We start from the raw sequence: 24,588 nt of genomic DNA, 5'->3' as shown, positions 1-24,588 counted from the left end.
TGTTACCTGGATAAATGGAGAATGGGACCCCAACTGACACATTATTGGTAGGAATATTCATCAGCACACCCTTTTTGGACTCAAATTTGGCAATTTACACAGGAAGCCTTAAAAATGTGCAAACTTTCAAAGCCACTGTTTTAGTTAGAATTAATTCAACTGTATGTGATTTAAAAAAACCTTCTAAAGTGACTTAGAAAAAATAAAGAGAATTTTTCCTTCTTTCTGGAGTGGGCAGTGCAGGACCCTATGGAGATGCTGTAGACCCACCTTCTATCTTAATTGTTCAATTCACCCCAGTAAAAACGTCTCAGGTCTTGGTAGGTCATGGCACATACCTGTAATCCTAGCTGTTATGGAGGCTGAAGCAGGAGGATTGCAAGTTCAAGGTCAGCCTGAGCAAATTGGTGAGAACCCTTCTCAAAATAAAAATTTGAAAAGTAAAGGTCAGGGAATGTAGCTCAGAGGCAGAGTGCCCCTGGGTTCATTCCCTAATATCAAACAAACAAAGAATTCTCAGGTTTTTGGTGGCGTTTTTGGCTCTAACCATCAGAAAGCACTCTGTCAGAAAAAGGCAGCAAGCAGACTTCACCTCGTAACACTTTTTAGACATACACTTTATTATGGAAACTTTGGTGGAGTACGTGTATTTTGCGGCAGAACTTGGATTTCCCCCCAGAACGTGTTTGTATAGGACCGGTGTGAGTTCGGGAATAAAGAATTGCTGTTTGAAGCTGTGAGTGGCTCGTGATCTTGTGCCCAGCCAGACTGCGGCAATCTGAATACATTCTGGGATGGAGATGTAAATCATTCCATTCTACCTTCATTTGCTCACTGGCACCCTGGCTGACTTTCTGCTTTCCTGAAGGAATTCTGTTAGGACTTTCCAGTAATATATTGAATGCCCCAAATGTCATTTAAAATTTGGGAATGTCAAAGGGGTACATCAAGTGGGCCTCATTTCTCAAAAACTTGGCTCCACCTTACTACAAATATGCCTGTCTCCACTGAGGACTTTTCTGATAATACAGGCTACCAGAATGTTCTCCTAAGAATCCTTAGGACACCTTGGTAAATTCAAAGTAAGGGGTTTGGGCATTAAAGGCAGTTTCTCTCAGAGACCTTGGTACAGTGTAAGGAACTCAAGAAATAGTTGATGAAGAAAAGAATGTTACCTCTAGTATTGCCAGGCAGATAACCTGCCTGCCTGAAAATAAATATATAGTTTTAAAATATAGCAATATTTTTCTTAAGCAAAATATTAAAGAGTGTTTCAGAGAATAAGTAGGATGTGGGTATGACATAAAATACAGAGATTACTTTGATGTAGGGGATTTCATAGGATAAATGTCCTATCTTGGGACAAATATTCAGAGTTAATAAAGAATATTAATAGTGTGATATATGTGAACATATTTATAGTGTGATATATGTGAACATGGAGGTAAATCGGGTTTTTTTTTGTTTGTTTGTTTCTGTTTTTTGCCTAAGGATCCTAAGAGCTAAAATTTTTATGGCCCTGAACTTCTGTTGAACTATAGTAGGTTGAATAATTCCTGCACCAAATATCAAGTCCTAAGCTCTGGAATTTTTATATTTTAACCTTATTTGGAAAAAAAGGGTCATTTGCAGATGGACTAAATTTTGAGATGAAAAGATTACCTTGGATTACCTGGGTGGACTCTAATACTGTCGCAAGAGTCCTTATCAAATAGAGGCAGAGGGAGATTCCATGCAAACCTACCAACAAGAAGCCAAACAGAAGAGGAGGCAGTGGTCTGATGATAGAGGCAAAGATTGGAATGATGAGCTCCCAAGCCAAGATGTGCTGGGAGTCACCAGAGGTGGAAGAAGCGAAGCAGGACACCAGGGACTTGGGGACTATAGTCTGTGACATGTTGATTTATGACATCTGGATTTCAGAACTGTAAGGAAATAACTTTCAGTGATTTTAAGCAAAGAAGTTTGTGGTAGTTTGTTTTAGGGCAGCCCTGACAAATGAATACAGTGATTAAAATAACCCTTACATTGGAGAACATCCTCAGTGTGATTGGCTATGATGAAGTACTTCTAAACAGTGTGTTTGTAATTTGATGAGAGGTAAAATCAGTATTGAAGAGCAGGTCTGCAGAGGTGGTAGGTCAGCAGAACAGAGGTAAGAGCACTTGCTATCATAAGGCCACAGAGAAGGAGAGTGATGGGGGAGCAAGTGAGGGGAGGGGATCCTCTCTAGGTGCCTGTCTCTCTTTCAGTCAACATATTCCACTGAACCACCCAGATGAGATGGTTTTCTGGTTACTGTCCTAGGTGGGAACCTGGGCCATAGTCTGTGGCGTTATTTCTCCAAATTCTGCATTACTCTTCAAAATCATATGGGTTTTGGTAAACAGGATTTATCATGGAGACCATTACAAAGGAAGTTTCTAGACTAAGTTTGCTAGACCTGAACAACAGTTCTTTTTAAAGGAATGGATTATATTACTGGTTTGGAAATAAAACAACAACAACAACAACAAAAAACCTCTGCTGCTTCAAAACTCAAAAGAGACCACCTCCAAAAGCATTCTTTTCTCAAAATTCTCTGGTAGATGCCAGACTTGGTAAATTTACATTTGACAGACAAATATGAAACTTTTTCATGTTACACAAAGGCAACATTATAATCTAGCTGTCAGGCCTTAGCTCAAGTGAGGTACTGATATGTGGGCCAGATGAAGATAATTCAGGGAATCCAGCTGCAGCAAGAGTCTCAGGGAGCCCTCCCTCAGTTAGCTGAAATCTCAAACGCTTATTGCAAAAGCAAGAGAAATTTGATAATCACCTGGCAGTGGTGACCAGATTTATTCTTGCAAGAATAAGAAAAAGATTGACATACTCTTCAAATGATCAAAAGAGAAATGCAAGGGCTTTCTTTTCAGACATTAAAGTCACACTGAGTTTGGTCACATAGTGTGTGAGGCTCAGCAAAGTCACTTGTTAAAATATATAAAATGAAGTTGGGAAAGAAAAGGAGAGATTGGAAAGAATGAGCTATTTATTTACCTCATTGAAAAGGACCAATGAAACTGATCCCCTTTGTTAAAGGAGGAAAAGAGGACATTGCCAGGTATTTAAAATGTGTGGACAGGGCATTATTTCTAGAACACACCTAGGGGGTAGTTTCCATGAGAGGTTTCAAAGAAACAAAATTCCATCATGTCAGTTATCACAATATCAGTTTAAACAAATAGGTATTGATGTTTCTGTTACAAAAGTGATGCAGTTCATACCAAAACAAAATAAACCAGAGTTGAAATTAAGGTACATGACATGGTCGGTGACATTCCCATGGAAAACTAATCACTGGAGTCAGCCTTGGTTAACAGCTCAACGCACAAAATCATGAAAGACAGCCTGGAAATTTTGTAGATATCCTCTAATCCGATTACCTTGGTTTAGAGAACAATGAGATACAAATAAGGCTATGGAGTTGCTGAAACTTGTGCAGGTACTGAAAAGATTCTGGCTTGCTCTCATGTCACCTACAGACACAGAAACCCTTTATTTACATGTTTTTTTTTCCCTTTACGTTACCAGGGAAAGTTATCCTAGATTTCATGAACTAAAGTTGAGCATGGAAGACATTTTAAAAAGGAGAGCTGACTAAGGTGGGCAAATAAAGAGGTAGTTTATGACTTAATTATCATCTTGAATGCATTGTAGAAGCCTCCATTCTTAGTTTCAAATTGCAAGTAAACACAATAACAGTATTTACCAATCTCTGGAAGTTTCTTTATAGGAAACATGTATATATATTTCAGCTCTTTATCTGGGAACTCAAACTTCAGTTCATGAATCATTTGAATAGTTTCTATGTGCTTTTCCATGTCTCCTCTGCAATACCCCCAAAGGCTACTTATTATGTGTCAAATAATATCAAAAAATATTTAAGTTTCCTTTGAGATATCAAAATTTACTAAATACTGATACTTTTTCCTGTAAAAGAAATTTACAATTTTCTTTCTTGATTTCTAGACTTTACAATTTTATGTACTCTTTGCCTTCTTTAGGGAGAAGGCTGCAATACTATGTTCTTAGTTTTTTTTTTTTTTTTTTTGCTTCCTTCTGCATCATAATGCCTATTGGTCATTTGCAGACTAATTCTGTAATCATCCCGTTAAAAGAGCTCTGGAAAGTGGACTTTCAGGTTTCTCACCTTTGAAGCACACAAAAATATGAGAGGGAAAGTAATGATATCAGTTTGAACTGAAATCTCAACTGGTCCTAATTTTGTCAACTCAGAATCCACCTATATTCTTCCGTGCATATTTGAGCTTCAAAAACCACCACCAGACTTCATCTTCCACAGGATATGATAACTCTGCCTTATATAGCCATCCAGTTTACCCTCTCCACAGAGGGGTGGATACAAAATTCTGTCAACCACTGCATCTGTTTCTGAGTGATATTCATTCTTCTTCTGGACTTGGTTCCAATCTCCATTAATATTGTGAAACCTTTAGGCTGAGTTATAAGTCTGATGTTACTATTATGAATCATTATGCCAAAGATATAATAATTCAAGGCTGAATTATAAGGCCAATATTACTATTATGCATCAGTTAGTATGCAAATCCTTTGCCCATTTCCTTGATGATATAAAGAAGTCAAAGTGACTAGGTAAGTTCCATGGACTCATTGTTAGGTCTTCTAATGGATGCATTTATTTCTCAGAAATTCAGTCCTCTCAACCTGCAGAGCCAAAAGGGGGAAAACAGGATGCAAAGCTTTGTGACTGGCCCTTAAGGATAGCAGGAGAGAAGAACCATGTCCATTCCAACCTCCTGGTTCCCTGATGCATATATTCTGGCTATGGGAAAAGGTAGTATCATGCTTGTTGCTGGTTCAGAAAATACACCAAATCTTGTAGGACAGTACATCCCTAATGAGGTATTACTAATACTTAGCCAGTACTATAACTCTTTAATAGGATATTTCACTGCTGTCTCAAGCAAGCCAACCTGAGGTGATGTGGTATGGGCTAAGAGTTTCCATGGGTGTGAACCTCTCCCTCATTTCTTGCTGGTAAATATGTTCTTTGGCCAGAAGCTGAGTTGTGTAGGTATCATTATAGAGAACCATAGTAACTGTTAGCCTATGGTTCATAGTTATTGAAAAAACAGAGCACTCAGGGAAGGCAATTTATATCTACTCTGTTTGTTCTGGTGAAGGATGTTCCTTCTTCCATCATGGAAATAGTCAACATGGCGAGCAGATCCCAGTAGGAATGGAGCCACAAAGAGTCACTATCAAGCACCACTGATGGCATGTTATATGTTTAACAACAGTGACAGCTGGAATAGTTTTGTTGAAGGGAAAACTATCCTTTATGACCACATGTTTATCTTCTATACCTGATGCCTTGATTGTCTTGTGTATGAGCCCATTGTTCAAGCTGAAGTGACTGGAGAAAGGTTGACTGATGGTCACAGAAAGGGTTTTCATCTCCACTTTGCTACTGAAAAAAGGCTTTGCAGTTGGGTACTAACTTAGAACACAAATACTTTCAGACTTTTGCCATTTCCAGAAGTTTATTGCTTCTTATTCAGAACTTATTATCCATGCCTCAGTTTTTGTTACTTTCAAAATTCTGAGAAATGGGAAAATCATTATCCACTGTCCATTGTGTAGGTCTTTTAAGGAAAAGAAAAGAAAATGAACATGTTTCTGACTACTAGGAAGATTTCCTTTCTTGCCCTATTTAAGGGTCATTACATTGTGGAACTGAAATTTCAGAAGGTAGTACAAGTTTATTGATAGATATATCTGTAAATCAGCATTGACTTCTTTTACCTCTATCACTTGATCATGGACACCTCTTGAGGTCCAAAGTCAGCTTAGCTAGCACTGTTTCTTATAATACCTTTGAATTTTGGAGTCAGTTCAAATTCTCCCCAAAGTCCTATATTCTACCTGTCTAATGAGATAGGGACCTGTTACCAGACCTATATGAGCTTTAAACCCTTCAAGCTAATTATTCACCATCTTACTGAGTGTATAATAGATCCAAGTAGAGCATAAAGACAACTTGGATGTTTCTTATGGCCATTGTGACATTTTTCTCACAAGTTCCTTAAATAGTATAAAATTAAACACACAAAAAGGAGAAAATACGACTTTAGGAGTGTTTTCGCCTACTATTTTGGGGGATTGAGTGAGAGTTTGATAATCATTCCATTTGGCAGCTTTGGATTATTTTTATGGATTATGTCCCAGATGGATATTAGTGTATTGGTAGGGCATAGTCACATAAATGGTAAAGTTTTTTTTAAAAATAAACAGCTAGTAGATTGGATCCAACTGTTTCCTTAAAATGGCAGGTTATGTTTATGATTGGTGTTTTTAATACAGCTTCACAGCAGAGCAGGTTAATATAATTTGGCCACCTGCTAAAAACATCAATTTTAATCAATCACATATATCTTTGTCAATATACCTTATCATTGGTTAATGTTTGAGAATTTCAAGTAAATTCATGATAAAAATTAAGAAGCCATCTGGGATTGGAAGTGTTCCCTAAATGGTTTACAAGTCATCAATTTTAAATGTTGCATACATGGAGAGGATACACATGTAAGTGCACATTCATTTTGGCCCTATTTGCAATGCTGTTTGTGAGGACATTTTATCATAAATGATACAGAAAATTTACCTACTTAACACAGCCTCTAAATCACCACAGCCAGAAATATATTTGAGATATGCTGGTATAGATCTGTGTGTTTAGATAATGAATCCAGCTGCTCTAACCAGGACTACTCAGTGATTATGAGACAAACTCTGTAGCTTTTCACTTAGCATAAAATTATTGCAGAAACCAAAATCTGATTTCTGATATTTATTTTGAGTAAAACTGCTTTAATAATATGCCTCTAATTCATAGGTGATTTGGAAAGAAAATTTATTTTTGCTGCCTACGCAAGTTAGCAATCCAAATCAGAGTAACAGTTTCCTAAACTGTTTAGGAAAGACACACTCAAATAATTTGCACAAAGAGTGTATTATAGTCTGGATCTGTGGAAGAAATCATCTTGAATATCTGAACTAACAGTAATTTCTGCATGTAACCCATCAATCTGCTTAGTTTGATGACATGGCTTATTTTAGTTTTTCTTTTCCCCTGCTTATTTTGGATTTGTTGACTTATTCATTACTAGTGGTAGGGAATGTAGGGGTTGGGTTTTATCTTCTCTGTTGATTCTCCCTTTTGTACTTCTTTTATGGTTCATTTTAACATGCCACCTGTGGGGGTTTCTCTTGGAAATTACCAGAACTCCTCCAGCTAGAAACATATTTTATTAGATTTATAACTTATCCTTTACTATTATTCAAAATCAGAGGTTTTGAAAAAGACTGGATCCAAAATAAAAAAGGTAAAATGTAAAAATGAACAAAAATATTTTTAACAAAGATTTAGAAGTGTAAACAAAAGAATCATTCTTACCACTTATAAAAAATCCATTTAAAAGTCATTAGGGGATATAGTTTTAATTTTCTGCAGCCATATTGAAAATATATGGAGTCTTTAAATATACATTTCTAAAGGTGTACATTGACATAACACCTTTATTTCATTTGTTTATTTTTATGTGATGCTGAGGATCAAACCCAGTGCCGCACATGTGCTAGGCAAGCACTCTACCACTGAGCTAAAACCCCAGCCCATGGAATATGGAATCTTTATAGAGATTGACTTTGAGCATATAAATACACCAAGTCATATATATAACCCATCTTGTGCATCCTTTCTTTCATTTATAATTAATATGCTTTTTATATTTTAAGTGTATCTTTGGGTTATCATTTCATATTGAGACATAGAAGGCTTTAACACATTCATATACAGATATAATAGGCTGGGGACTTACTTATCCATCATCTGATGTAAAAACCTGTGAGGTCACAGGGTTCAAATCTAGGTGGTAATTTATCATCAATATACCCCATTATTTTTTCTGTAATTTTTGTGAACAAATTAGATGCCTGATATAGTAATTATGAATAAATATCTGTTTAGAAAATAGGGAGGAAATAATCTACTCCTCCTTGAAGTAGGTAATGATTTCACAGAGGAAATTGTATTTATATTGATCTGTAATATTAGAAGATGGGATTTATTAGACACCTTATATGATTGTGGATAGTCCCCAGTGGCCATCTGTGGAGTGCAGAGCCAGAGGACCCAGTAGCTTCCAGGCCAAGAAGCTGGAGTCTCAGAACAAGAGGAATAAGTGATGCAGCCTCAGTTTGAGACTGAAGACTTGGAACCTCCTTGGAAAGTCACTAGGGCAAGTCTGCATTCAAAGGCTGAAGAATCTGGAATCTGATGTCCATCCATGGACCACAGCAGCAGCAACACACAACAAATGCTCCCTAGTCTGTTTCCTCCTCTTGTTCCATCCAGGCTCCCAGCCCACTGAATAGTGCCATACAATGTGGGTGGGCCTTTGCACTGAGCTTGCTGATCCCCTTGACAATCTTCTCTGGATACATCCTCAGATAAGCACCCAAAACTGTGCTCTACCAATCTTTAGGCATCTCTCAATTGAGTCAAGTTGACAACCAAGATTAACCATCATCCAGGCTTTCATGGATGTGTCAAACTGAAAGGCAAGGTAAGGCATGCTGAGTATGAGAATAAAGAATTTATTCAGGCCTACATAAGGATGATCATCCAAGGAGACAACCATCTAATCATCCTAGAATTTGTGCTTCTGAAATGACATCGGAGTGGTCTGAAGCTTTATAGCTAACAAAATAAAAACAAAGGAGGTTACAGCAACTCCCTTGCTATAATATGCCTTGGGTGTCAAGAAAACACAAGACATAGAGTGTCAACCGGTCACTTATTCATTCCAGGTAAGAGTAACAATAATAAGGTAAAGGCTTTTACCAAAGTTATTTATTATTCTTATGGAATCATGGGATCACAGAAAATTGCTATATTCCAGGTCACAGTGACCAATGGGACTGCAGTCTCACACTTCACATTTCCCCAGGCTCAAGAATTTTGTGACCTCATTTTAGTTGTGTGTGGGTGTTATGTGTGTGTATGTCTATGGGTGAGAGAGAGAGAGAGAGAGAGAGAGAGAGAGAGAGAGAGAGAGAGAGAGAGAGAGACAGAGGGACAGAGAGACAGAGAGACAGAGAGACATTTTAAATGTTTTCTCAAATGCTTAGGAATATATCACACATATTAGAAATTAAGAGCATTCCAACAGAAAGAATAATATTGAAGAGTATTGTCAATTGAGAAAAGGCCTAGAAGTTGAACTCCATAGGATTGGGAAAGTAAACAAGGCACTTAAAGCTAGTTAAGGTCAGGATAAGAAGGGGATTATTGCTATTATAAAAATGTATTCTGTAGATAAAGAGCTGGCTTATTTTAAAGCAAAGGATTGACACAAATTGATGGGTTTTAATAACAGATTATAAAGTGTTACTATGGAGTTTGTGTCAAACACAAAATACTGATAGCAGAGCCAATTAAGCACAAATGGTATGGTCTAAGTTTTTTTTTTTTTCAGTAGAAAATGAAACCATAGGTTTTTCTTGAAAGACTTGGAAGACCTCTCATACATATGTCACCTACTAGCATTAGTTTTAATTTTAGATGATATTTAAAGACTTAAAAATGCTGCATATATCTAAATTTTAATTTTTTTATGTTCATATGTGTTTTATGTTTTTAAAACAACTCAGAAGTGACACCACTATCCAGTCTTTTTTTCTTTATTATATATTTTTATATATATTATTGGTTGTTCAAAACATTACAAAGCTCTTGACATGTCATATCTCATATATTAGATTCAAGTGGGTTATGAACTCCCATTTTTACCCCAAATACAGATTGCAGAATCACCTCGGTTACACATCCACATTTTTACATAATGCCATATTAGTAACTGTTGTATTCTGCTACCTTTCCTATCCTCTACTATCCCCCCTCGCCTCCTCTCCCAACTTCTCTCTCTACCCCATCTGCTGTAATTCATTTCTCTCCTTGTTTTTTTCCCATTCCCCTTACAACCTCTTATATGTAATTTTGTATAACAATGAGGGTCTCCTTCCATTTCCATTCAATTTCCCCTTTCTCTCCCTTTCCCTCCCACCTCATGTCTCTGTTAAATGTTAATCTTTTCCTCCTGCTCTTCCTCCCTGCTCTGTTCTTAGTTGCTCTCATTATATCAAAGAAGACATTTGGCATTTGTTTTTTAGGAATAGCATAATCTGCTCTAATGCCATCCATTTCCATGCAAATTCCATGATTTTGTCATTTTTTAGTGCTGCGTAATACTCCATTGTGTATAAATGCCACATTTATTTATTTATTTATCTATAGAAGGGCATCTGGGTTGGTTCCACAGTCTAACTATTGTGAATTGTGCTGCTATGAACATCAATGTGGCAGTATCCCTGTAGTACACTCTTTTAAGTTCTTCAGGGAATAGTCTGAGAAGGGCAATAGCTGGGTCAAATGGTAGTTCTATTCTCAGCTTTCCCAGAATTCTCCATACTGCTTTCCAAATTGGCCACACCAATTTGCAGTCCCACCAGCAATGTAGAAGAGTACCTGTTTCCCCACATCCTCGCAAGCACTTGTTGTTTGACTTCATAATGGCTGCCAATCTTACTGGAGTGAGATGGTATCTTAGGATGGTTTTGATTTGCATTTCTCTGACTGCTAGAGATAGTGAGCATTTTTTCATGTACTTGTTGATTGATTGTATGTCCTCCTCTGAGAAATGTCTGTTCATGTCCTTGGCCCATTTGTTCATTGGGTTATTTTTTATCTTATTGTTTAATTTTTTGAGTTCTTTTTATACTCGGGATATTAGGGCTCTATCTGAAATGTGAGGAGTAAAAATTTGTTCCCATGATGTAGGCTCTCTATTTACCTTTCTTATTGATTCTGTTGCTGAGAAAAAATATTTTAGTTTAAGTAAGTCCCATTTGTTGATTATTGTTATTAACTCTTGTGCTATGGGTGTCCTATTAAGGAATTTGGAGCCCTACCCCACAATATGTAGATGGGAGCCAACTTTGTCTTCTATCAGATGCATAGTCTCTGATTTGATATCAAGCTCCTTGATCCATTTTGAGTTAACTTTTGTGCATGGCGAGAGAAGGGGATTCGTTTCATTTTGTTGCATATGGATTTCCAGTTTTCCCAGCACCATTTGTTGAAGATGCTATTCTTCCTCAATTGCATGCTTTTAGCCCTTTTATCAAATATAAGATAGTTGTAACTTTGTGGATTAGTCTCTGTGTCCTCTATTCTGTACCATTGGTCCACCCTCCTGTTTTGGTACCAGCACCATCCTATTTTTGTTACTATTGCTCTGTAGTATACTTTGAAATCTGGTATAGCTGTGCCGCCTTATTCACACATACTGCTTAGAGTTGCTTTTGCTATTCTGGGTCTTTTATTTTTCCATATGGATTTCATTATTGCTTTATCTATTTCTACAAGAAATGCCGTTGGGATTTTGATTGGCATTGCATTAAACCTATAGAGAACTTTTGGTAATATCGCCATTTTAATGATGTTAGTTCTGCCTATCCATGAACTGGGGTATATTTTTCCATCGTCTAAGATCTTCTTCTATTTCTCTCTTTAGGGTTCTGTAATTTCCATTGTATAAATCTTTCACCTCTTTTGTTAGGTTGATTCCGAAGTATTTTATTCTTTTTGAGGATATTGTGAATGGGGAGTTTTTCCTCATTTCTGTTTCAAAAGTTTTGTCACTGATATACAGAAATGCCTTTGATTTATGCATGTTGATTTTATATCCTGCCACTTTGCTGAATTCATTTATTAGTTCTAATAGTTTCTTTGTAGAACCTTTTGGGTCTTCTAGTTATAGAATCATGTGGTCCACAAATAGTAATAATTTAAGTTCTTTTTTTCCTATGTTTATGCCTTTAATTTCTTTTGTCTGTCTAATTGCTCTAGCCAGTGTTTCGAGAACTATATTGAATAGAAGTGGTGATAGAGGGCATCCCTGTTTTGTTCCAGATTCTAGAGGGAATGACTTCAATTTTTCTCCATTCAGAATGATGCTAGCCTGAGGCTTAGCATAGATAGCTTTTACAATGTTGAGGTAAGTTCGTGTTATCCCTAGTTTTTCTAATGTTTTGAACATAAAGGGATGCTGTACTTTGTCAAATGCTATTTCTGCGCCTATCGAGAAGATCATATGGTTCTTATCTTTAAGTCTATTGATGTGGTGAGTAACATTTATTGATTTCTGTATATTGAACCATCCTTGCATCCCAGGGATGAATCCTACTTGATCATGGTGCACAATTTTTTTGATGTGTTTTGTATCAGATTCACCAGAATTTTATTGAGGATTTTTGCATCTATGTTCATTAGAGATATTGGTCTGTAGTTTTCTTTCTTCAAGGTGTCTTTTGTCTGGTTTCAGAATCAGGGTGATTTTGGACTCATAGAATGAATTTGGAAGAGCTCCCTCTTTTTCTATTTCCTGAAATAACTTGAAAAGTATTGGTATTAATTCTTCTTTAAAGGTTTTGTAAAACTCCACTGTATACCCATCCAGTCCTGGGCTTTTCTTGCTTGGTAGTCTTTTGATTGCTTCTTCTATTTTATCCATTGATATTGGTTTATTCAAATTGTGTGTATCCTCCTGACTCAGTCTGGGCAAATCATATGACTTATTTATAGATGTCTTCACTATCTTCTATTTTATTGAAATATAGGTTTTCAAAATAATTTCTAATTGTCTTCTGTATTTCTGTAGCATCTGTTGTGATATTGCCTTTTTCATCCCATATGTTAGTAATTTGAGTTCTCTCTCTTCATCTCTTCATTAGCATGGCTAATGGTCTGTTGATCTTATTCATTTTTTCAAAGAATCAACATTATTTTTGTCAATTTTTTCAATAGTTTCTTTTGTTTCAATTTCATTGATTTCCGCTCTGATTTTAATTATTTCTTGCCTTCTGCTACATTTGCTGTTGTTTTGCTCTTCCTTTTCTAGGGCTTTGAGATGAAGTGTGAGCTTATTTATTAGTTTTTTTTTTCTTTTTTTGAGGAATGACCTCCAGGTGATGAATTTCCCTCTTAAAACTGCTTTCATTGTGTCCCATAGATTCCCATATGTTGTGTCTGTATTTTCATTTATCTCTAAGAATTTTTTTGATTTCCTCCTTTATGTCTTCTGTAACCCATTGATCATTCAGTAACATAGTGTTCATTTTCCATGTGATGTAGGATTTTTCCTTCCTTCTTTTATCATTGATTTCCAGTTTCATTCCATTATGATCAGATAAAATGCATGGTATTATCTCCACCCCTTTATATTTACTGAGGGTTGCCCTATGGCATAATATATGATCTATTTTTGAGAAGGATCCATGTGCTACTGAGAAAAAAGTATATCCACTTGATGATGGTTGATATATTCTATATATGTCAGTTAATTCTAGGTTATTGATTGTGATATTGAGTTCTATGGTTTCTTTATTCAACTTTTGTTTGGAGGATCTGTTCAATGGTGAGAGAGGTGTGTTGAAGTCACCCATAATTATTGTGTTGTGGTCTATTTGATTCTTGAACTTGAGGAGAGTTTGTTTAATGAACGTCGCAGCACCCTTCTTTGGTGCATAAATATTGATAATTGTTATGTCTTGTTGGTGAATGGTTCCTTTTAACAGTATATAATGTCCTTCCTTATCCCTTTTGATTAACTTAGTCTTGAAGTCGATTTTATTTGATATGAGGATGGCCACCCCTGCTTGCTTACAAAGACCGTCTGCATGATATATTTTTTCCCATCCTTTCACCTTCAGCCTATGTATGTCTTTTCCAATCAGATGTGTCTCTTAGAGGAAGCATATTGTTGGATTTGTCTTTTTAATCCATGTTACCAGCCTTTATTGGAGAGTTTAAGCCATTAACGTTTAGAGTTACTATTGTTATATGGTTTGTACTTCCAGCCATGTTTGATTATTTATCTTTTTTTAAAATTTAGTTTGTTTCTCCATGATTAGCTTTTCCCCCACCCTTTGTCTTTACTGAGGAACTTCCCACTGTTCGTTTTGGTTATTGTTTTTCATTTCTTCCTCGTGTAGTGTTTTGCTCAAGATGCTTTTCGATGATGGTTTTCTGGCTGCAAATTCTTTTAGCTTTTGTTTATCATGAAAGATTTTTATTTTGTTGTCGTACCTGAAGCTTAATTTTGCTGGATACAAAATTCTTGGTTGGCATCCATTGTCTTTTAGTGTTTGAAACACGTTGTTCCAGGATCTCCTTGCTTTCAGCGTCTGTGATGAAAAATTTGTTGTTAACCTTATTGGTTTACCCCTGAATGTAATCTGTCTCCTTTCTCTTGTAGCTTTTAATATTTTCTCTTTGTTCTTTATATTGGATATCTTCATAACAATGTGTCTTGGCGTTGGTCTACTGTGATTTTGTATGCTCTGTGTCCTGTATGAATCAACAATTTGTATATCCATTTCCTTTTTTAATTCTGGAAAGTTTTCTATAATTATTTCATTCAGCAGGTTGCTCATTCCCTTGGTTTGAACCTCTATACCTTCATCTATCATGATGACTCTTAAGTTTGTTTTTTTATGTTATCCCATATCTCTTGGATGTTTTTCTCATGATTTTTTACCAGCCTTTCTGAGTTGGCTAGACTCTTTTCAAGATGATGTATTTTATCTTCATTATCTGATGTTCTGGCTTCTACTTGTTCCACTCTGTTAGTGATACTCTCATTTGAATTTTTAATTTGGTTTATAGTTTCCTTCATCTCTAGAATTATTGTTTGATTTTTTTTTTACAATCTCTATCTCCTGATAAAGATGCTTATTTGCTTCTTTTATCTGTTTATGTAATTCATTCTCAATGTGTTCTTTCACTGTTTGAATTTGCTGTCTCATATCCTCTTTAAGGTTCCATTCCATCTGTCTAAGGTATTCCTTGAGTTCTTTATTTGACCATTTTACTGATTCCTCTAGGTCCTCCTGAATATTTTGACTGTCCTGCATTGTTTGAACTCCTTTTCTTCCTTGCTTTTTCATGCTGCTCATGTCACTTTTTGTTCTGTTTGACTGCTGAGTTACTGTTTACTCCTATATATTTATTTGATGCTTGGGAGGAAAGGTATTAGAAGGTAAGGGAAGAAGTCACTAAAGACAATGAGAGTAAGCAGGTAGAATTCAAGGAAGGGGGAATATGAAAATTGAAAAGAAATGAAGACAAAAGAAAAAAATAGAAAAGAAAAAAGAAAAAAACTAGCAAAAATAATCAAAAAATTAAAATTTAAAAAATAATGGAAAATATTTAAAAAATTAAAAACTAAAAAAACAAAAAAAAAACAAATTAAAAAAATTAATTAATGTAGTCTTAGAGTTTGATTAACTTCTTGTGCCCACCGGGCCAAGCTTCTCCTCTCAGTTCTCGGGAACACATCACTGTGCAGCAGCTCCAACAACCAGACTGTGCAAGTCTCCAATCCTGAGTGCCTAGGGCATTCTCTTGTGTCTAGTCACTTCCCCACTTTTCTTCAAGCCAGGCCCCACTCACAGGTGACGCTCACCACAATACTGGCTACACACCAGGTCTGCTGCTCCCGGGAGCCCTATTTTCTTGAACAAGTGGGCACACTCTCCCTGTTTGCCATTCCCTCAGACCCTAAGTTTGTGGAGCTTGGGGCTGAGAACCCTCAGCAAATTTTGCTTGCCCTCCGGTAGCCATGCCCCTTGTACTTGTGCAAGAGACCTCAGTTGTCAGCAATGGTGGGAAAGGTAGCTGGGGGTTCCTCACCACGAGTCCTGAGTCACTCCTGATTCCCTCAGTCTCACTATCATGCTCACGGGGGAGCTGGGAGGGGCCCTTAAGGTTTCCCCGCTGTGTGGAGAGGGAGAGCTACATTGAAACCTGTCGCTTCCAGTTTCAATGTAGTTATCTCCTCTGCTGCATTCTGGTGACGTCAGTTCTCTGCCATGGTGGTATCCCATGCAAATGGCGACAGTTCGTTCCCTTTTACAGGTGACCAATGCAATGTGTGGGTCCTGACTGGCTCCCCCAAGCCCCGTCTCAAACTTGTGGCCACTGCCTATAAAGACTCAGATGGTATTAAACTCCATAGGTTCGGAAGGGCTGACCAGTGGTTTCAGCGGGATAGTTTAGTGCTGAGTCACAGCGGTTTGTCTGCGAGACTCAGAAGAAAGGGAGCTTGAATTCAGCTGGTCCGGGCCCAGTGTGTGTTCTAAGAGGTCCAGACTGTTCGCCCCAGATCCACGTCAGCTCAGCATTGCTTAGTGATCCTGAGCAAACAGCATTTAGATGGTTTACAACTCTCTATGCCTGCGTAGCTGAAGAGGTCAGAGACTTGATCTCTCCTCACCAGCCGCCATATTGGATCCCCTAAATTTTAAAATTTAACAGTTAAAAAAATTATCAACCTCTAATGATTTTAGTGCATCTTCATACATTTTTAAGCCTTGTGGTTTTTTGACTCCAAGTTACTATTGTATATGTTACTGAGATAATTCTGCAACATTGGCAAATGAACTCTTATAATCCCAAAATTTAAATTTAAATATAAATGTGTCCCCTCTAACAACATTTTACAGATATCAAAAAGCAAAGGCAATTTTTGTGTGTGTTTTGTTTCCTTTTACTGAATCTTCCTCAAAAGCACACAAACTGTAAATTACTAGAACAATATCCAAAGGCAGCACTCTGAATGAAGAAAAAAAAGGTATGTAAACAAGAAAACAACAGAAGATAATTTAATTCTTATGAAATTGAAAATCAAATCATAAAATGTCATGAGCCTTGGAAAATAGAAACTCTTGTTATGATAAGTATTATTACTGATATATACAGTGTCTTTATTATTTACTGCTACCTAAATATCCCTACTCTAATGTGTTATGAAACTGGGTATTCTTAGGCATGTGATTATTAGTCCCTGTCAAAAATTATTTGAAGGTTTTGACTTAATTTAATAGATCAGGTTAATCAAAACAAACAAGTTTCTATAGCAACTTAGTCTAATTTTACTGTAAAAATTTAGAGATTTTGTAATGATAAACATGTCAATTGTTCCCTGCAAAGAGTTTAAGGTCCTTGGCTGCCATCTAGCAATTAAAATATTGTTAACTTTAGTGAATATGTAAAGAAATAATTGGATTAAATTTTGAGCAAAGCAATTTATTTTCTTACTTAAAGCAAGACTAATACTAGTAATTCTTGTAATGATTGCCATAAAGATGATTTATATTTTTATGTGGCTTTATGAATCCATCGTCTAGCATAAGAGAGATGATTCTAGTTTAATTTCTACCATTTATCTTTTTGGGTTTCATTTCCCCCTGTAGTAACATTTGTAGAAATGACAAAAAATAAATCATTACTTAAAATATTGAGATTTAAAAATGGATTTTGAGGTTATTATATAAATGTTTTGTAAGGGATAGTGCTAGATGTATCATAGTTTATGTAACAGTATGTCTAATAAATATAATTTAAAATTTAATGGTTATATCAGCTTTTGGAAGTCAAAGTTTATTTAAATAATAAGCACTTGTAATTTGCTGTGTTTTCAACATGGGATAAGTAACTTTTTTGATCATTCTTCTCTTCTTCTCAGTCTCATCATCCATCCCACATTCATAATGTGCTAAATAGTGACAGATATATTGCTGTACAATGACTATATCAAGGCAAAACCAGCAATTTAGGATCAAGTCCAAATATCTAGTTGAGAGAGTTTTGAATGTAAGAGGTCATATCCAGCAAGCAGAAATGGAGGTTGTATTAAATGACTCAAATAAGGAAATAGTCAACATATTACAGTTCACTGTGATGCTTTAAGCATGTTCTTACAAGTAAAAAACAATATATGGGGCAGAAAAGAGGCATAGGAGGATAAAAGAAGAGGGAGGCACAATCTGTGGTTTCTGCTTTCAAAGAGGGTGAACTCATGATACAAAATAACCAAGTCACTTCAACTTAGACCCTGGACATTTGCAGGATTATAATGGCCTAAACAAACAGGGTAGACCTTATAAAAAATATTAACAAGATTAATGGTTCAGTGACCTCTTTCTTTTTCTTTTCCTTCTTTTCTTTTCTTTGTCTTTTTCTTTTTCTTTTTCTTTTTTCTTTTTTTTTTTTGAGTAGGAGAATATCATAGAATGAAAATGGTATCTAGGGAGAGTAATTTCAGAGAGCCAACTTGTTGAATAATTGAATGAGAGTTGTCCAGCATATGAAAGGTTTATTTCTCACATGGGCAAAAGAAGGGCAGTGAAATTGTTTGCTGAACATTAATGGAAAGAGTAAAGAGCAGAATTAAATGAATCTATGAGATTTTAAATTTCTTTCTAATGAAGATATGTAGACTTTTGTTCTATGCAGCCAATGGTGGGGCATTTACCACCTCAAACATGATTGGCCACACCAGATATTTGAAAGTGTATTCTTCCATTGGACCTAATACTGATACTCTGAAAAATATATTTAGTGACTCTAATTTTAATATGAACAGATATTCAATATAAACATCTGCATATACTGATTAGGATTAAAAATCAACTGGGCTGAGGATATAGCTCAGTGGTAGAGTGCTGGCCTAGCATGCATGAGTCCTTGGGTTCAGTTTTCCATGATGAAAAAGAGAAATTGCAAAACTATCATTTCACAGGTCATCATGGGTACAATGCAAATATAAGAATATTTTATAAGATCTAGGATATTTTATTTAAAATGATTCCTATTGTTGTCCTAGTGCAAACAATGAGAACAGGTCTCAACAGACTGTCTTTTATAAGGCTGGTTTTCATTGATTCTCAGCATGCTATGTCAGGACTTTTATCCTCCTGCAATATCATTTTAAATATGGTGTCCCATCTTGGGAAACAATGTCATTAGGAGATGATATACTTGGGAGCTAATAGATTGCCTTTACAATAGTTACTAGTCTTCATAACATGCAGTCTTTGTTTTCTTTGCTTTTATATTAAAACTGCATAATGAAGCCTTATTATATTTTTACTAGTTCATGCACCAGAAGGGGAACTTCACTCATGGATAAAAACATAAAGGTTTTCTCAGAAAAGGAAACTGACTCATTTGAAGATTTAATTTACCATTCAATTCCTAATTCCTTTGATTCATCAATACTTCCTAAGTTTTAATAGCCCTTTCCCTCCAGAATTCCAAGTCTTATTTTCATATTATTCTCAGTAACGAATATAATGATAGCTGAAGTTACTAAATTAGCTATAAGGTTAACTAACGCTTGTTAAGTGTGTCTAGTGCTATTCTGGATTCTTTGTAAGTATGAAGTTATGTAATCATATTACTAGAACTTTGAATGAACTAGTAATATAACCCATATTTTAAGGAAGCCCAAGGGTTGAATAAATCTAGGCAGTTCAGTTCAGGACCCTGTGCTCATTGCCACAATTCTAGGACAGAAAAATTTCCACCGATTTCCATGGTTCCGTATCTGCAAGACTTTATTTAACTGTATGTACAGACAAGCTGAAACAAAAGTCTCATAGTAAAAACCTTTGAGGAAAGATGAAGACATAATGAATACAAAAAAATGAATCACAATTATCTTGGAGACCAGAGAAATATAGCTAATTAAAATTAATCAGCTAATTAAAATTATCAAAGTCTCACTATGTCTTCATTGTCTTAAAGTTTAATTTATAAAATATTCACTTGGAGTGTATCCATTGACAGCTTAATGTCTTAGAACAGTAGTTTTTAAACTTTGTGAGCTTCCTTCTGCTTTTAAAAGTTATTCTGCACTCAAATGTTTGCTTATGTGAAGACTATATATATTTATGTTATTAGAAATTAAAATTCAGAAGTCATTAAATATAAAAATAATTTGTTAATTGTTAGTTCATTTAAAAAATATAATAATATATTCATTATATGTCTATCAACTAATACTTTTTAAATACAAGTACATTTTCTGGGGCTAAAGGTAAAACTCAGTGTTGGAGCACATACTGTACATGGGTGAGGCTCTGGGTTCAATTACTAGAGTGCATGCTACACAAACTCCACCCAAACTACATTTCCAAGACAAAACTATTCAGTGAGAAGAGTGATATTGTTTTTCATATTTGCAAATATCTCTAACATTTGGCTGAATAGAAGATAGCTCCATTTTCATATCTGTTTCTACATTTAACCTGTTGCACTACCACAAACCAGTTAGCCTCTGGTGAATGCCAGTATAAACTTGTGTCAAAAATAATGAAAGAAGTAAACAAGACTTTGGTGATATCATGAAATTACCATGGCAATCTTATGGACTCCCTGAAAAGTTTCAGGATGCTCAGTGATCATAGATCACCCTTTTCAGAAATAATATGTTAGAATGATGGGCTAGGAGAAGGACAGACCTGAGGGTTTCCATTAGATTATTACATAAACCCTGGGTTGTTCTATTTTCAGTTGTCCAACCCTGTCCCCTTGCCAAACACAGCTTTATAGAATGCTTCAAAATTTCTAAGGGATTTAAGTGCATTAAGTCCATTTCTATTCAAGACATAATCAATAACTTTCACATATTCACAAATTAATTTTCTATTTAAAAGCTTTTTATGAAGGTAAAAAGCATAGAAATAAGTAATGACAAATTGAAAGTATTATCAAAGCATTTTGAGGTTTGTAGTGAAACCCCTGGATTTTTTATTGTGAAAGAGCAAGGGTCTCCTTCAGGAACTGGATTTTCCCCATTTGTGTATTTCTCACATTAAGCAATCTGTAACAACCTATATTCACTTGTTTCCTCAAAGAGGATTCTATAAAACCTGGACCTAAGGGTTAGAGCTATGTGCTGTCTCAGTTTCCCAGAAACACCTTGCACTGTTGGCAAGACTCCTGTGCTTGATTGTCTTTGCACAGAGGCTGAATTCTTCCTGCATGAGCAAAATCATTCATGTGGGGACAGAGAAACAGTCTTTCTTTTATGAATCAGCTGCTTATGCTGAAGAAGACTGAAAATGAACAAAGATATAATCTAATGTTAGACAGTAATAAGTCCTATAAAAATAGTTAACCAAGGTATGAACAAAGAGAGAGACAGGGCATTTGATAAGGTGGTCAGTGCCATTACTGAGAACTCAGGTGACATTTGTCACAAGACCTAAAAAGATTGAGGGAGAAGTCCATTTCTGAAGTAAGAGCAGTCTGAATGCAAGCCATAGAAAATGTTAATTCTCTGAGGACAGAAGTAACTTGACTTATTTGCAGTTGAGGAAACAGCAAGACAAAGTTTGCTGGAACCAAAAAAATGGTGAAGATTAAGAAACATGGGGTGCTAATAGTTCCAGGACAGCTCATAAAGTATCATGAGAAGACCATGATAGGTTATCACCCTGCGTTACAAGAGTGCACTAAGCTATTGGGAGGTGGTCAGTAGGAGAGTCTTATTCAAAGGGGCTCATTCCTAATACAATGGGGATGTTGCCTGGAAGCAGGTAGCCCAGAGGGGAAAGATGTGCTGGAGGCTTTCCCTAGGATACTCACCATGAGGGAAGAGTGATGTTTCCTAAGCACAGAATATTTAATTCCTTTAAAAAATTCCTGAAAAGCACTGTTTTCCTGTGCAAAAAGTTTAAAATGTTTTAAATTCTTCATTCATATCAAAAAGTGGTGAGAAATAAAGCTTGTGGGACTCAATATGCCATCCTAATATAATCTGGGAATTTAACCCAAGAGTTGAAACAAAACAATCACAAGGATTTAGGTTGTCACTAATTCTATGTGACAACTTAGGTAGCAGAGGCTTGATTCTTTGATCTCTATCATGAATTCTAGAGTTTGAAAATGAAACATTTCCTCTCAAAGACATTTTCACTTACATGCGATTTGGCCTCTAACAGGGTCTTTCCAGTAGCTTCCATAGCAACTTTCAGGGATTAGACATGAAATGAAGCCTCTTTTCCATCCCCAGATTCCTTGATATATTAGTTTAACATGGTTTATTGACTACCTCCTATATGAAAGGATTTTGAAATATTTTTCAAACCAATGTATATAAACCTCCAAAATTTGGGAAGCACACTTGGAGGCTGGCCAATAATATATTGTCCTGACAGTATTAAGAGTGGAGTATTTTCTTCTGTTGGGAAAAGTGTAAATAGGGAAAAGGCAAGATAAAGTACATGTGGAAAAATGTGAAAAGTCTGTGACTCCTCCTAGAAATTCCAAATAACTCTCATGGAGAGACAGGAAATAAAGTTCGTCCAGGAAGTTTCAGTGGTCTTCCCTCCCCCACTAGGAAGAAAAGTTTGGCATTCATTTTCAAATACACTGACTTCAATAATTCACATGTATAGATGAATCTTCCAACTATTATAATATAGACTTGTCTCCCTCATTAGTGATATATTAAAATCTTTAAAAGCTGTTGCTCAACAATATTGGTTCAATAAGATTGGTTAGATCAATTAGGAAAGGCCTTATAAAAATTCTCTTAACAGTCTGATGGAATTCTAAAGTTTGAAAATCCTGCAGAATGAAAAGAAAACATCTAAAATGACTATAAAGCATAAAGCACAGTGGATTGGAACTGATGTAAGAAAGAGTGCATGTTGTGTTTACATAGAAAGCAGAATTGGGCTTTACAGGAGGAAATGTGACCAGACCAGAAACAGGGCAGCAATGAAGTTATGTAAGTTGTCAACAGTTTGATAGCACCATGACTTTGACCATGAAACTGTTCCATGATGTGTGCCCTCATGAGAACCCTGAGGTGCCTGTTTCCATGATTTTGTACTCTATGCTTTGCTTTGCTTCACATTCTCTATATTGAAGAACCTGGAGTAGAGCAGCTTTCTATTTCTCAAAAACATTCCATTTCATCTCAATAGGAGGAAGACCTTTCTAACATGTGGGACATGAGTAGTCACATTGGGTCTGGCCTAGTGATCCTCAGGTGGGGTGTTTGTCATCAAATACAGCAGTTGTCCTTGGCGAGGATCAGTACCAAGCAGCAGAGAACTCAGCCCATCACAGGTTGAAAGCAGAGCACTGCAGCACCAAGGGAATGAGGTTCTTGCTCAGCTAATGATTGCTGAATTAAGCTAAGGCTTGTTGAATATTTGTTGATACTTGCCCTCAACTAGCTTTGAACTATGAATAAATATACCTGAGCAGCTATCTCTGACAGAGGGCAAGATGGAAGCACCCAGTAGAGAATATTATGAACAAAATATTTTTTTCCCTGGAAGTGTCTTTCTTACTCTGATTTTTCTACTCCTTCTCATTTGCAGGCTCCACCTCCTTTGCCACAGCAATGAACTCACCACCTGGACTGGCCCATCAGGGAACTCAAACTTCCCCAAAGTAACAAAGGATTCAAGGTGGAGACATGCTCTATATGGAGACCTCCCAAGTTCTGCAGTGGCTAACTGCTGTGAAAGAGAATCTCTCTGCATCTGAGATCAAGAACTAAACAAGCCAGATATATGTGCCGCCCTGTGTGGCTTCTGTGAATGGGAACAAGAGGATACAACATGGCTGCATTTTCCTATCATGGTGGTGCTAGTCACCTACTAGACTGTTGAGAGCCACAGTTTAGTCAGAATGATGCCTGGCATTTTTGCCAGAGGGAATGGTTGAAAGGTGACCCTGCTCCAGGATTAGAGTGGCTCTGTGATTAGGATGAATCCTGCTGGGATTAGGTTGGATCCTTCTGCCTTTCAAGCCTGCTACTTTGGAGTCCGTGTTGAGTTCTCCCAGGGTTCTGGGAGAATTGGCACATGGAGCTCAGTGGAGGCAGTGTGTTCCTGGGAAGTGTGGGTAGAGTGCTGGTGAGAGTTTGGGAATAAAGGTTGCTGTTTGAACCTACAAGGCTGTGTGGCAGCTCGGTTATTTTGTGCCCAGCCATACTGCGGCACTAGACTGCCGTTCTCAAACCACCATAGAAGGTACTCCCTTATCAAAAAATGGACAAGGATCAGATATTTACCCACGATATCATGGAGAAAGGCATCGGGCTTCATTGCCAAAAAACGGACTGGGGGGCCCAATGCTCCGGGGCCCACAACCACAAATATACGGGGCAGTGGAGGAATCCAGCAACACCATCAGGGTGGTGCCCAGGACACATTGTCCATTAAATCCCTCATCAGACAAACCCGAGGGAGCACAGGGTTGGACATCTGCACCTCTGCCAGAGCAGTATTAACTCCAGAGATGGGAGTTCAAATCATTCCTACAGGAGTAAAAGGACCTCTTCCCCAAGGAACAGTAGGCTTATTGTTGGGACGTAGTTCATCTACATTAAAAGGACTTATGATAAGTCCTGGGGTAATTGATCTCAATTATGTAGGTGAAATAAAAATTATAGCTAGTTCTCCAGGAGGTATATCAGTAATTTCACCTGGAGATAGAATAGCACAGTTGTTAATAATACCCAGCCTACATAATAAGTTCCCTAGTCGTAATGTAGAAAGAGGTTCCAAGGGATTAGGCTCCACAGGTGTAGATTGGGCTATGTTGTCTTTAAATTTAGATTCTCGCCCAAT

General features: G+C 36.6%; 1 long non-coding RNA gene across 2 annotated transcripts in view; it reads left to right on the top strand.

The window, feature by feature from the left end:
- LOC144370339 (uncharacterized) overlaps window positions 1-23,911 on the top strand; it is a 70,875-nt gene extending 46,964 nt beyond the window's left edge. For both annotated transcript variants that reach the window (XR_013430330.1, XR_013430331.1), the window contains exon 4: window positions 23,332-23,911. This is a non-coding gene — a long non-coding RNA (uncharacterized LOC144370339). The remainder of the gene's footprint in view (window positions 1-23,331) is intronic.
- Window positions 23,912-24,588: the final 677 nt, after the last annotated feature.

Source organism: Ictidomys tridecemlineatus, chromosome 14 (assembly GCF_052094955.1).
Source record: "Ictidomys tridecemlineatus isolate mIctTri1 chromosome 14, mIctTri1.hap1, whole genome shotgun sequence".
NCBI lineage: Eukaryota > Metazoa > Chordata > Mammalia > Rodentia > Sciuridae > Ictidomys > Ictidomys tridecemlineatus.
Note: the sequence above shows the minus strand (reverse complement) of the source record. Positions and strands in the feature narration are given on the sequence as shown.